We start from the raw sequence: 11,524 nt of genomic DNA on the forward strand, positions 1-11,524 counted from the left end.
GTGCCATAAAAACAGCAAAACTCCAATGACTGTCCATATTTCCTTTCACCAACTCCAAACCTCATTTATTCCAAAGAATAAGGATTAACTGCAAATTTTTTACCCTTTAGGTTTGCATTGAAAGTCATAATTGGTTTACTATTTCCCTCTGGCCCAAAGTGTCTCAGGCTTGAACCATAAAATCATGTGGCTTTCAAATTCTTCAAAATAAAATCCCCTGTTTTCTCTTATTGCAACACACTTTACTTGAGAGCATCACAAAAATGCAGCAATACCACTGACCTATTTTCCTACCTTTTCATCAGTAGTGTCCAACCATAAATTTGTAGTAATAAAGGTACAAAGTTATGACCACTTTTCGATCTTAGGATTTACTTCTAATGACTTGTTCTCCACCACAGGAATGAGGGAAATTGCAAATTCTCCTGTAAAAGTCTGAATCAAGATTTAGACTCTTTCATAGTAGATTATATACCTGGTGATTGTACTGTATTGATATAAGTTGAACCGAGATCAAAGTTTAAACTCCTTTTTGTGGTTTTCAAGATCCTACATGATCTCATAAATATGTACCTTTCCTCTCCTACCTCATGGTCTTTACACTTTCCATTCCCTCTGCCAGGATCATATTTTGCATGGCTGCCTCCTACTTGCCATTCAGGTTTCAGCTCAAATATTTCTTCAGAAAAGTCTTCCCTGGCCATCTTACCTAAAGAATAACTCTTTCCAGCTAGTACTTGTCACTATTTTAATCTATTTTATACTTATTTGTGCTTTGTCTGTGTCATGGCACTAGACTAGAACCTCCATGAAAACAGGGATCATCCTCTCTTGTTAACTCAGAAGATTAGTAGATCTTGGGCAAAAATTTGGTTAATTAATTGCCTGAACCTGTCAGTATGTTGGTAGAGTTATTTTTTAGGAATCAATTTGTCTACTAATACTTCCTTCAAGCAAATTTATTTTTGTCATATTCACTGATATTAGCAATAATGATAGAATTAATCCTGGTCAACTTGATTTTATATTATGCATCCATTGGAAACTTTTCACATTATGTGGTGGGGTTAAAAGTAAAAAGGACGTTTTATTTGTACCATAAAGTTACTTCAGGTAAAGGAGACATTGTGACATAATACTGTAAATTGATCATTCAGTTCATTAATTAATGGATCCAAGTGAAAAAAAAATTTTTTTAATTAAAAAATTTATGCTTTAGGAAACCTGAAGACTTAACACTGAGAAAGGGACATTTAATTTATCTGGAGCAATTTCAAAAAAATGGCGTGATATATTTGTCTTATTCTTCCATCTTTTGGAGGCAGATGTGCTTAGATAAATTGTCAGACTTGCTATTAGATTAGGGCCTTGCCAAAATAAGTTAGGGAAGGTTGACAAAAAGGAAGAGGTTGTAAAGAAATGCATCTTCATAGACAACATAGGACTTATAACTTCAGCAATAATTATCAACAAAAAATTCAATTCACTGTAACTATATGCAGAGCAAGAGAATCTTCATGTAAGCAATGATAAAAACCACATAAGGTGTTTTTTTTTTTCTTTTAAATTTCTTTTTATTAAAGAAGTAATTGTGGTAAAATGCACAGAACCTAAAATTTACCACTTTAACCATTTTTAAGTGTACAGTTCAGTACTAAGTACATTCATGTTGTTGTGTAACCAACCTTGTGAATTCTTTCCATCTTGCAAAACTGAAACACTGTCCCACTAAACAATTCTCATGCCCTAAACCCCAAGAACTATCATTGTGCTTTCTGTCCCAAGAATCTGACTCCTCTAGATACCTCACCTGAGTGGACTCACACAATATTTGTCCTCCTGTGTCTGGCTTATTTGACTTATCAAAATGTCCCCAAGGTTTACCCATGTTGTAGATGTGCCAGAACTTCCTTCCTTTTTAAGGCTGAAAAATATTCCACTGTACGTGTATACCACTTTTTTTTTTATCTGTTAATCCATCAACACATAAGGTCTTCTTGATTATAGACAACAATCTTCTATGAAAAAACAGTTTAACATAAAAGGAAAATCTTTATTGGCAGTGGTAAATAACTATTTGGAAAACATATTGTCTGAATTTATAATCCATTGCTTTTAAAAATACTTCAATATGTATATGTTAATTCTAATCTCCTAATTTATCACTTCTCCTCACCTTTCCCCATAGGTAACCATAAATTTGATTTTGAGAACTGTAAGTCTCTTTTGTAAATAATTTCATTTGTATGATTTTTATTAGATTCCACATATAAGTAATATCATATAAATAGATAATAAAGACCTACTGCATAGCACAGGGAAATGAAAAAGAATATATATATATACAGAGACATATACTGTTGTATTTTCTCAGTTGTGTTCAACTCTTTGCGACCTCATGTACTGTAGCTCATCAGCTTCCTCTGTCCATGGAATTTTCCAGGCAAGAATACTGGAGTGGATGGTTGCCATTTCCTACTGCAGGGGATCTTCCTGACCTAGGAATCAAATATACCCAGGGAAATACATATAAATATATATGAAAGTGAGTGTTTCTCAGTCATGTCCAACTCTTTGCGACCCCATGGACTACACAGTCCATGGAGTTCTCCAGGCTGGAATACTGGAATGGGTAGCGTTTCCCTTCTCCAGGGGATTTTCCCAACCCAAGGATTGAACCCAGGTCTCCCGCATTGCAGACGGATTCCTTACCAGCTGAGCCACAAGGGAAGCCCAAGAATACTGGAATGGGTAGCTTATCCCTTCTTCAGTGGATCTTCCCAATCCAGGAATCAAACCAGGGTCCCTTGCATGGCAGGTGGATTCTTTACCAACTGAACTATCAGGGGAGCTTTGCTATACACCTGAAACTAACACAACTTTGTATATAAACTATACTACAATTTTTTTTAATGAATAAAAGAAAAAAATGTACTTCAATGTGAAAAGCAATTTGGTAGTTTTGTAAAAAGTTAAATATAGAAATACTGCATGATTTAGTGTTTTTTTTTTTTTTTCCAGGTATAACCAAAGTAAATGAAATCAGGGAGTCACATATATTTGTACACCAATATTCACAGCAGTATTATTGACAATATTCAACAGTAGAGAACAATCCAATATCCACTGATGGATGAATGACTAAACAAAATGTAGTATATAATATACAATGTAATATTACTCAGGCTTAAAAAACAAGGGAATTCCGACACATGCTACAACATGGATGAACCTTGAAGACATTATGCTAACTGAAATAAGTCAGTCACAGGTGGACAAATATTGTATAATTCCACTTATATGTGGTTCCTAGAGCAGTGCAATTCATAGACACAGTGAATAACTGTTGGTCTCCAGGGACTGGATCGAGAGGAGAATGAGGAGTTATTGATTAATGGGTATGGAGTTTCTTTTTGGGATGACAAAAGAAGTAATGGAAATAGATAGTGGTGAATTCAATGTGGATACACATTGTAAATGTACTTAATGACACTGAATTATAAACTTAAAATAATGATTAAAATGGTAAATTTTGTTATATATATTTTACCACAGTTTTTAAAGAGTCATCTGTTTGATCTTTCCTTTCCTTTAACAATCTGGATTTAATCTACTTCATTATAAGCAACTCTATAGTCTAGGAAGCCAACTTGGGCCTTGGAATCAGGCATATTTTGCTCTGCTACTTATTAGCTATGTGATCTTTGACTTATGACTGAAACTCTCTGAGCTTCAGTTTTCTCATCTGTATGAATTATCAATTTTTACTTTTAGGTAGTAGAATCATGGCAGTGGACAAAACCTCATACTGAAAAATAAAATCATATTAGTACCCAGATAGATAAAACATATAAATGAAACTGTGCTATATATAAAGGAGGTATATTTTATGGTGGTAGGAGTGAAGGGAGGAAGTCCCATTACCCCTGCCTCTACCCCCAAGTCACTTCCCCAAGACAGAGAGAAACATGACTTGAAAACCACTGGGCTAGCTATATAGGATCATTGAAATGCTGCTTAGGAGTAATCTATGATTACACATGTGTGAAAGTATTTTGTAAACTACAGGGACCATCACAAATGAGAGCTACAGTTGTTATGATCATGTTCTACTTTATCTTATCCCTGATGTGGTAAAGCAAATGCAAGCAGTATAAGACAGAACACTAGATGGCAGCAGTAGAAAGACTGAAAAGCAGGGAAAAAAAGGACAACATACCCCTGTCCACTCCTCTTCTTCACTTTCATAACAAAACAATATTCATCGGGCTAATTTTTAAGTTTTAAAAGTTTCATATTTGAACAACTCTAAAATAATAATCTATCTCCATTTCATAATCAGAAGGAACAAATTAAAGTAGAAACTAAAAGACAACAATAATCGCTTAAATAAACAGTTGCCAAGATTCGGCTGCTTTTTAGTTGTGATAAAAACTGGATAAGGCCTATAGCACCATACTTTAATATACTTCACACCCCAGGATGATGTTAATTGAACTCTGTAGCCAAATGAAGAGCATCAGTGGACTAATATTAATATATATCACCTAATACCAAGAAAATTAGAGATTCCAAGGGAACATTTCATGCAAAGATGAGCACAACAAAGGACAGAAATGGCATAGGCCAAACAGAGGCCAAAGATATTAAGAAGAGGTGGCAAGAATACACAGAAGAACTGTACAAAAAAGATCTTAATGACCCAGATGACCACAATGGTGTGATCACTCACCTAGAGCCAGACATCCTGGAATGTGAAATTAAGTGGGCCTTAGGAAGCATCACTACAAACAAAGCTAGTGGAGTTGATGGAGTTAATGGAATTCCAGTTGAGCTATTTCAAATCCTAAAAGTTGATGCTGTGAAAGTGCTGCACTTATTATGCCAGCAAATCTGGAAAACTCAGCAGTGGCCACAGGACTGTAAAAGGTCAGTTTTCATTCCAATCCCAAAGAAAGGCAATGCAAAGAATGCTCAAACTGCCGCACAATTGCACTCATCTCACACCCTAGCAAAGTAAAGCTCAAAATTCTCCAAGCCAGGCTTCAACAGTACATGAAATACGAACTTCCAGATGTTCAAGCTGGATTTAGAAAAAGGAGAAGAACCAGAGATCAAATTGCCAACATCCATTATATCATAGAAAAAAGCAAGAGAGTTCCAGAAAAATATCTACTTTTGCTTTATTAACTACACCAAAGCCTTTGACTGTGTGGATCACAGCAAACTGTGGAAAATTCTCAAAGAGATGGGAATACTAGACCTCCTGACCTGCCTCCTGAGAAATCTGTATGCAGGTCAAGAAGCAACAGTTAAAAGTAGACATGGAACAACAGATTGGTTTCAAATCAGGAAAGGAATATGTCAAGGCAGTATATTGTCACCCTGCTTATTTAACTTATATGCAGAGTACCTCATGTGGAATGCCAGGCTGGATGAAGCACAAGCTGAAATCAAGATTGCTGGGAGAAATATCAATAACCTCAGATAAACAGATGACACAAACTTTATGGCAGAGAGCAAAGAAGAACTAAAGAGCATCTTGATGAAAGTGAAAGAGGAGAGTGAAAAAGTTGGCTTAAAATTCAACATTTAGAAAACTAAGATCATGGCATCTGGTCCCATCACTTCATGGCAAATAGATGGGGAAACAGTGGCTGACTTTATTTTTGGGGGGCTCCAAAATCACTGTAGGTGGTGACTGCAGTCATGAAATTAAAACACACTTGCTCCTTGGAAGGAAAGCTATGACCAAACTAGACAGCATATAAAAAGCAGAGACATTACTTAGCCAACAAAGGTCCATCTAGTCAAAGCTATGGTTTTTCCAGCAGTCATGTATAGAGAAAGCTGAGTGCCGAAGTATTGATGCTTTTGAACTGTGGTGCTGGAGAAGACTCTTGAGAGTCCCTTGGACTGCAAGGAGATCCAACCAGTCCATCCTAGAAAAAATCAGTCCAGAATATTCATTCGAAGGACTGATGCTGAAGCGAAACTCCAATACTTTGACCACCTGATGCAAAGAACTGACTCATTTGAAAAGACCCTGATGCTGGGAAAGATTGAGGGCAGGAGGAAAAGAGGACGACAGAGGATGAGATTGTTAGATGGCATCACCGACTTGATGGACATGAATTTGAACAAACTCTGGGAGTTGTTGATGGATAGAGAGGCCTGTCATGCTGCAGGCCATGGGGTCGCAAAGAGTCGGACACAACTGAGCTACTGAACTGAACTGAACTGAATACTGCCTTTTCAAGGTTTCTTCTGCTGCCATCTAGTGCTATGTCTATACTGTCTGCATTAGCTTTTTAATATTAACTAGTATGGTCCCATCACTTCATGGGAAATAGATGGGGAAACAGTGGAAACAGTGTCAGACTTTATTTTTCTGGGCTCCAAAATCACTGCAGATAGTGATTGCAGCCATGAAATTAAAAGACGCTTACTCATTAGAAGGAAAGTTATGACCAACCTAGATAGCATACTCAAAAGCAGAGACATTACTTTGCCAACAAAGGTTCATCTAGTCAAGGCTATGGTTTTTCCTGTGGTCATGTATGGATGTGAGAGTTGGACTGTGAAGAAGGCTGAGCGCCAAAGAATTGATGCTTTTGAACTGTGGTGTTGGAGAAGACTTGAGAGTCCCTTGGACTGCAAGGAGATCAAACCAGTCCATTCTGAAGGAGATCAGCCCTGGGATTTCTTTGGCAGGAATGATGCTAAAGCTGAAACTCCAGTACTTTGGCCACCTCATACGAAGAGTTGACTCATTGGAAAAGACTCTGATGCTGGGAAGGATTGAGGGTAGGAGGAGAAGGGGACGACAGAGGATAAGATGGCTGGATGGCATCACTGACTCGATGGACGTGAGTCTGGGTGAACTCCGGGAGTTGGTGATGGACAGGGAGGCCTGGCATGATGCGATTCATGGGGTTGCAAAGAGTCAGACAGGACTGAGTGACTGATCTGATCTGAGTATCCCTTTCTATCCCTAAATGCCATTGCAAGAAAGGATCTGGGTATTCTAACCTCTCTGTCCAATGATCTTTTCACTTTAGATAGGAAGTATGTTGATAATTGAACAGAGTTTTGAACTGCTTGCATAGTCCTCCCCCCCCCCCCACGCCCTGCACCATTTCTCAGTACAGTTTGTAATAATATGCTATAAATAAACCTAAGGCTGCAGATTAGCTTTACTCTGCTTTCTTCCTAAAAACATTTGTTGAATGTCTATGTTTAGTATGTTTGGGTGCAAAGACATATACCATCTTCAAGGAGCTCACACTCTCATGAAGAAGATAGAAGATTTGTAGAGTGCAGTAAGATATACACTACTAAAGTGCAGGGTTTTTTAAAATTAATTTTTTTATTGAAGGAAAATTGCTTTACAGAATTTTGTTGTTTTCTGTCAAACCTCAACATGAATCCATATGTAAAATAGATAGCCCATGGGAATTTGCTGTATGGCTCTGGAAACTCAAACAGGGGCTCTGTATCAACCTAGAGGGGTGGGATGGGGAGGGTGATGGGAGGGAGATTCAAAAGGGAGAGGATATGACCCTTCCCCTTAGCACTGCTTTTACAGTGTTCCACAGGTTTTGGGTTGTGGTGTGTTCATTTTCATTCGTTTCTATGCATATTTTGATTTTTTTTTTGATTTCTCCTGTGATTTGTTGGTTATTCAGCAGCATTGTTGTTCAGCCTCCATATGTTGGGATTTTTAATAGTTTTTCTCCTGTAATTGAGATCTAATCTTACTGCATTGTGGTCAGAAAAGATGCTTGGAATGCTTTCAATTTTTTTTGAATTTACCACGGCTAGATTTATGGCCCAGGATGTGATCTATCCTGGAGAAGGTTCCGTGTACGCTTGAGAAAAAGGTGAAATTCATTGTTTTGGGGTGAAATGTCCTATAGATATCAATTAGGTCTAACTAGTCTATTGTATCATTTATTTTTTTTCTAATTTTATTTTATTTTTAAACTTTACATAATTGTATTAGTTTTGCCAAATATCAAAATGAATCCGCCACAGGTATACATGTGTTCCCCATCCCGAACCCTCCTCCTCCTCCCCTCCCCATACCATCCCTCTGGGCCGTCCCAGTGCACCAGCCCCAAGCATCCAGCATCGTGCATTGAACCTGGACTGGCAACTCGTTTCCTACATGATATTTTACATGTTTCAGTGCCACTCTCCCAAATCTTCCCACCCCCTCCTTCTCCCACAGAGTCCATAAGACTGTTCTATACATCAGTGTCTCTTTTGCTGTCTCGTACACCGGGTTATTGTTATCATCTTTCTAAATTCCATATATATGCATTAGTATACTGTATTTATGTTTTTCCTTCTGGCTTACTTCACTCTGTATAATAGGCTCCAGTTTCATCCACCTCATTAGAACTGATTCAAATGTATTCTTTTTAATATTGTATCATTTAAAGTTTGTGTTTCCTTGTTAATTTTCTGTTTAGTTGATCTATCCATAGGTGTGAGTGGGGTATTGAAATCTCCCACTATTATTGTGTTATTGTTAATTTCCCCTATCATACTTGTTAGCATTTGTCTTACATATTGCGGTGCTCCTATGTTGGGTGCATATGTATTTATAATTTTTATATCTTCTTCTTGGATTGATGCTTTGATCATTATGTAGTGTCCTTATTTGTCTCTTTTCACAGCCTTTGTTTTAAAGTCTATTTTATCTGATATGAGTATTGCTACTCCTGCTTTCTTTTGGTCTCTATTTGTGTGGAATATCTTTTTCCAGCCCTTCATTTTCAGTCTGCATGTGTCCCTTGTTTTGAGGTGGGTCTCTTGTAGACAACATATATAGGGGTCTTATTTTTTGTATCCATTCAGCCAGGTTTTGTCTTTTGGTTGGGGCATTCAACCCATTTACATTTAAGGTAATTATTGACAAGTATGATCCCATTGCCATTTACTTTATTGTTTTGGGCTCAAGTTTATACACCCTTTTTGTGTTTCCTGTCTAGAGAAGATCCTTTAGCATTTGTTGGAGAGCTGGTTTGGTGGTGCTGAATTCTCTCAGCTTTTGCTTGTCTGTAAAGCTTTTGATTTGTCCTTCATATTTGAATGAGATTCTTGCTGGGTACGGTAATCTGGGCTGTAGGTTATTTTCTTTCATCACTTAAAGTATGTTCTGCCATTCTTTCCTGGCCTGAAGAGTTTCTATTGAAAGATCATCTGTTATCCTTATGGGGATCCCTTTGTGTGTTATTTGTTGTTTTTCCCCTGCTGCTTTTAATATTTGTTCTTTGTGTTTTATCTTTGTTAATTTGATTAATATGTGTCTTGAGGTGTTTTGCCTTGGGTTTATCCTGTTTGGGGCTCTCTGGGTGTCTTGGACTTGGGTGATAATTTCCCTCCCCATTTTAGGGAAGTTTTCATCTATTATCTCCTCAAGTATTTTCTCATGGTCTTTCTTTTTGTCTTCTTCTTCTGGGACTACTATGATTCGAATCTTGGGGCATTTAACATTGTTCCAGAGGTCTCTGAGATTGCCCTCATTTCTTTTAATTCGTTTTTCTTTTTTCCTCTCTGGTTCATTTATTTCTACCATTCTACCTCACTAATCCTATCTTCTGCCTCTGTTTTTCTACTGTTGATTCCCTCCAGAGTGTTTTTTATCTCATTTATTGCATTATTCATTATATATTGACTCTTTTTTATTTCTTCTAGGTCCTTGTTAAACCTTTCTTGCATCTTCTCAATCCTTGTCTGCAGGCTATTTATCTGTGATTCGATTTTGTTTTCAAGATTTTGGATCATTTTCAGTATCATTATTAGGAATTCTTTATCAGGTAGAGTCCCTGTCTCTTCCTGTTTCGCTTGGTTTGGTGGGTATTTATCCTGTTCCTTTACCTGCTGGTTATTCCTCTGTCTCTTCATCTTGTTTATATTGCTGTGTTTGGGGTAGCCTTTCTGTATTCTGGCAGTTTATGGAGTTCTCTTTATTGTGGAATTTCCTCGCTGTGGGTGGGGTTGTACAGGTGGCTTGTCAAGGTTTCCTGGTTAGGGAAGCTTGTGTAGGTGTTCTGGTGGGTGGGGCTGGACTTCTTCTCTCTGGAGTGTAATGAAGTGTCCAGTAATGAGTTATGAGATGTCAGTGGGTTTGGAGTGACTTTGGGCAGCCTGTATATTGAAGCTTAGGGCTATGTTCCTGTGTTGCTGGAGAATTTGCATGGTATGTCTTGCTCTGGAACTTGTTGGCTCTTGGGTGGTGCTTGGTTTCAGTGTAGGTATGGAGGCATTTGATGAGCTCTTGTCAATTAATGTTCCCTGGAGTCAGGAGTTCTTTGGTGTTCTCAGGATTTGGACTTAAGCTTCCTGCTTCTGGTTTTCAGTCTTATTTTTACAGTAGTCTCAAGACTTCTCCATCTACACAGCACTGTTGATAAAACATCTAGGTTAAGGATGAAAAGTTCCTCCACAGTGAGGGACACCCAGAGAGGTTCACAGAGTTACACAGAGAAGAGAAGAGGGAGGAGGGTGATAGAGGTGACCAGGATGAGATGAGGTGGAATCAAAAGAGGAGAGAGCAAGCTAGCCAGTAATCACTTCCTTATGTGCGCTCCACAGTCTGGACTGCTCAGAGATGTTCACGGAATTATACAGAGAAGAGAAGAGGGAAGAAGGAGGCAGAGGTGGCCGGGAAGATAAAGGGGGGAATAAAAAGGAGAGAGACAGATCCAGCCAGTAATCAGTTCCCTAAGTGTTCTCCACCATCTGGAACATACAAAGAGATTCCCAGAGTTGGGCAGAGAAGAGAAGGGGAGGGAGGAGATAGAGACGACTTGGTGGAGACAAAGGAGAGTCCAAAGGGGAAGAGAGCAGTCAAGCCAGTAATCTCGCTCTCAAGTAAAAATGGGTACTGAAGATTGGGTTCCTAAAGGTACAAAATCGATAACAAATACCAAAAAGCAAATATTAAAAATCTAGAGTAAAAGTTGGATTTTCAAAAATACAATAGTAAAGAAAAAGAGAAAAAAAAGTCACACAAAAAAATATAGAACGCTTCATGAATTTGCGTGTCATCCTTGCTCAGGGTCCATGCTAATCTTCTCTGTATCATTCCAATTTTAGTATATGTGCTGCCAAAGCAAGCACTATCATAACATTTTAAATCAACTATCTCTCTCTCTATATATAAATCCGTTGCCCAGTTTGTAGTTGACTGTTTTTATTGTTATTCTTGAGGTTAGGATTTCTTTTTATCTTCTATATACAGTGCCCTTATCAGAGACATAATTTGCAAAAAATTTTCCCCAATCTGTGAGCTGTGTTTTAATATTGTTCATGGTATCATTTGGAGCCTACACTTTTAAAAATTTTGATGCAGTACAATTTATTTATTTTTCTTTTGTTACTTGTGATTTTGGTATCATATCTGTCACCATTATCCAAGCCAAGGTCATGAAAATTCACACCTGGGTTTTCTTCCAAGAATTTACTAGTTTTAGTTCTCCCTTTAGTTCTTTGTCCTATTTTGAGTTTGTTT

The 11,524-nt window shown here is 37.8% G+C and overlaps 1 non-coding gene across 1 annotated transcript; it reads right to left on the minus strand.

The window, feature by feature from the left end:
• Positions 1–11,026: 11,026 nt before the first annotated feature.
• Positions 11,027–11,133, minus strand: LOC138986596 (U6 spliceosomal RNA). The gene has a single exon (XR_011463400.1). It is a non-coding gene; the product is annotated as a U6 spliceosomal RNA (small nuclear RNA).
• Positions 11,134–11,524: the final 391 nt, after the last annotated feature.

This window comes from Bos mutus, chromosome X, assembly GCF_027580195.1.
Source record: "Bos mutus isolate GX-2022 chromosome X, NWIPB_WYAK_1.1, whole genome shotgun sequence".
In the NCBI taxonomy this organism is placed as follows: domain Eukaryota; kingdom Metazoa; phylum Chordata; class Mammalia; order Artiodactyla; family Bovidae; genus Bos; species Bos mutus.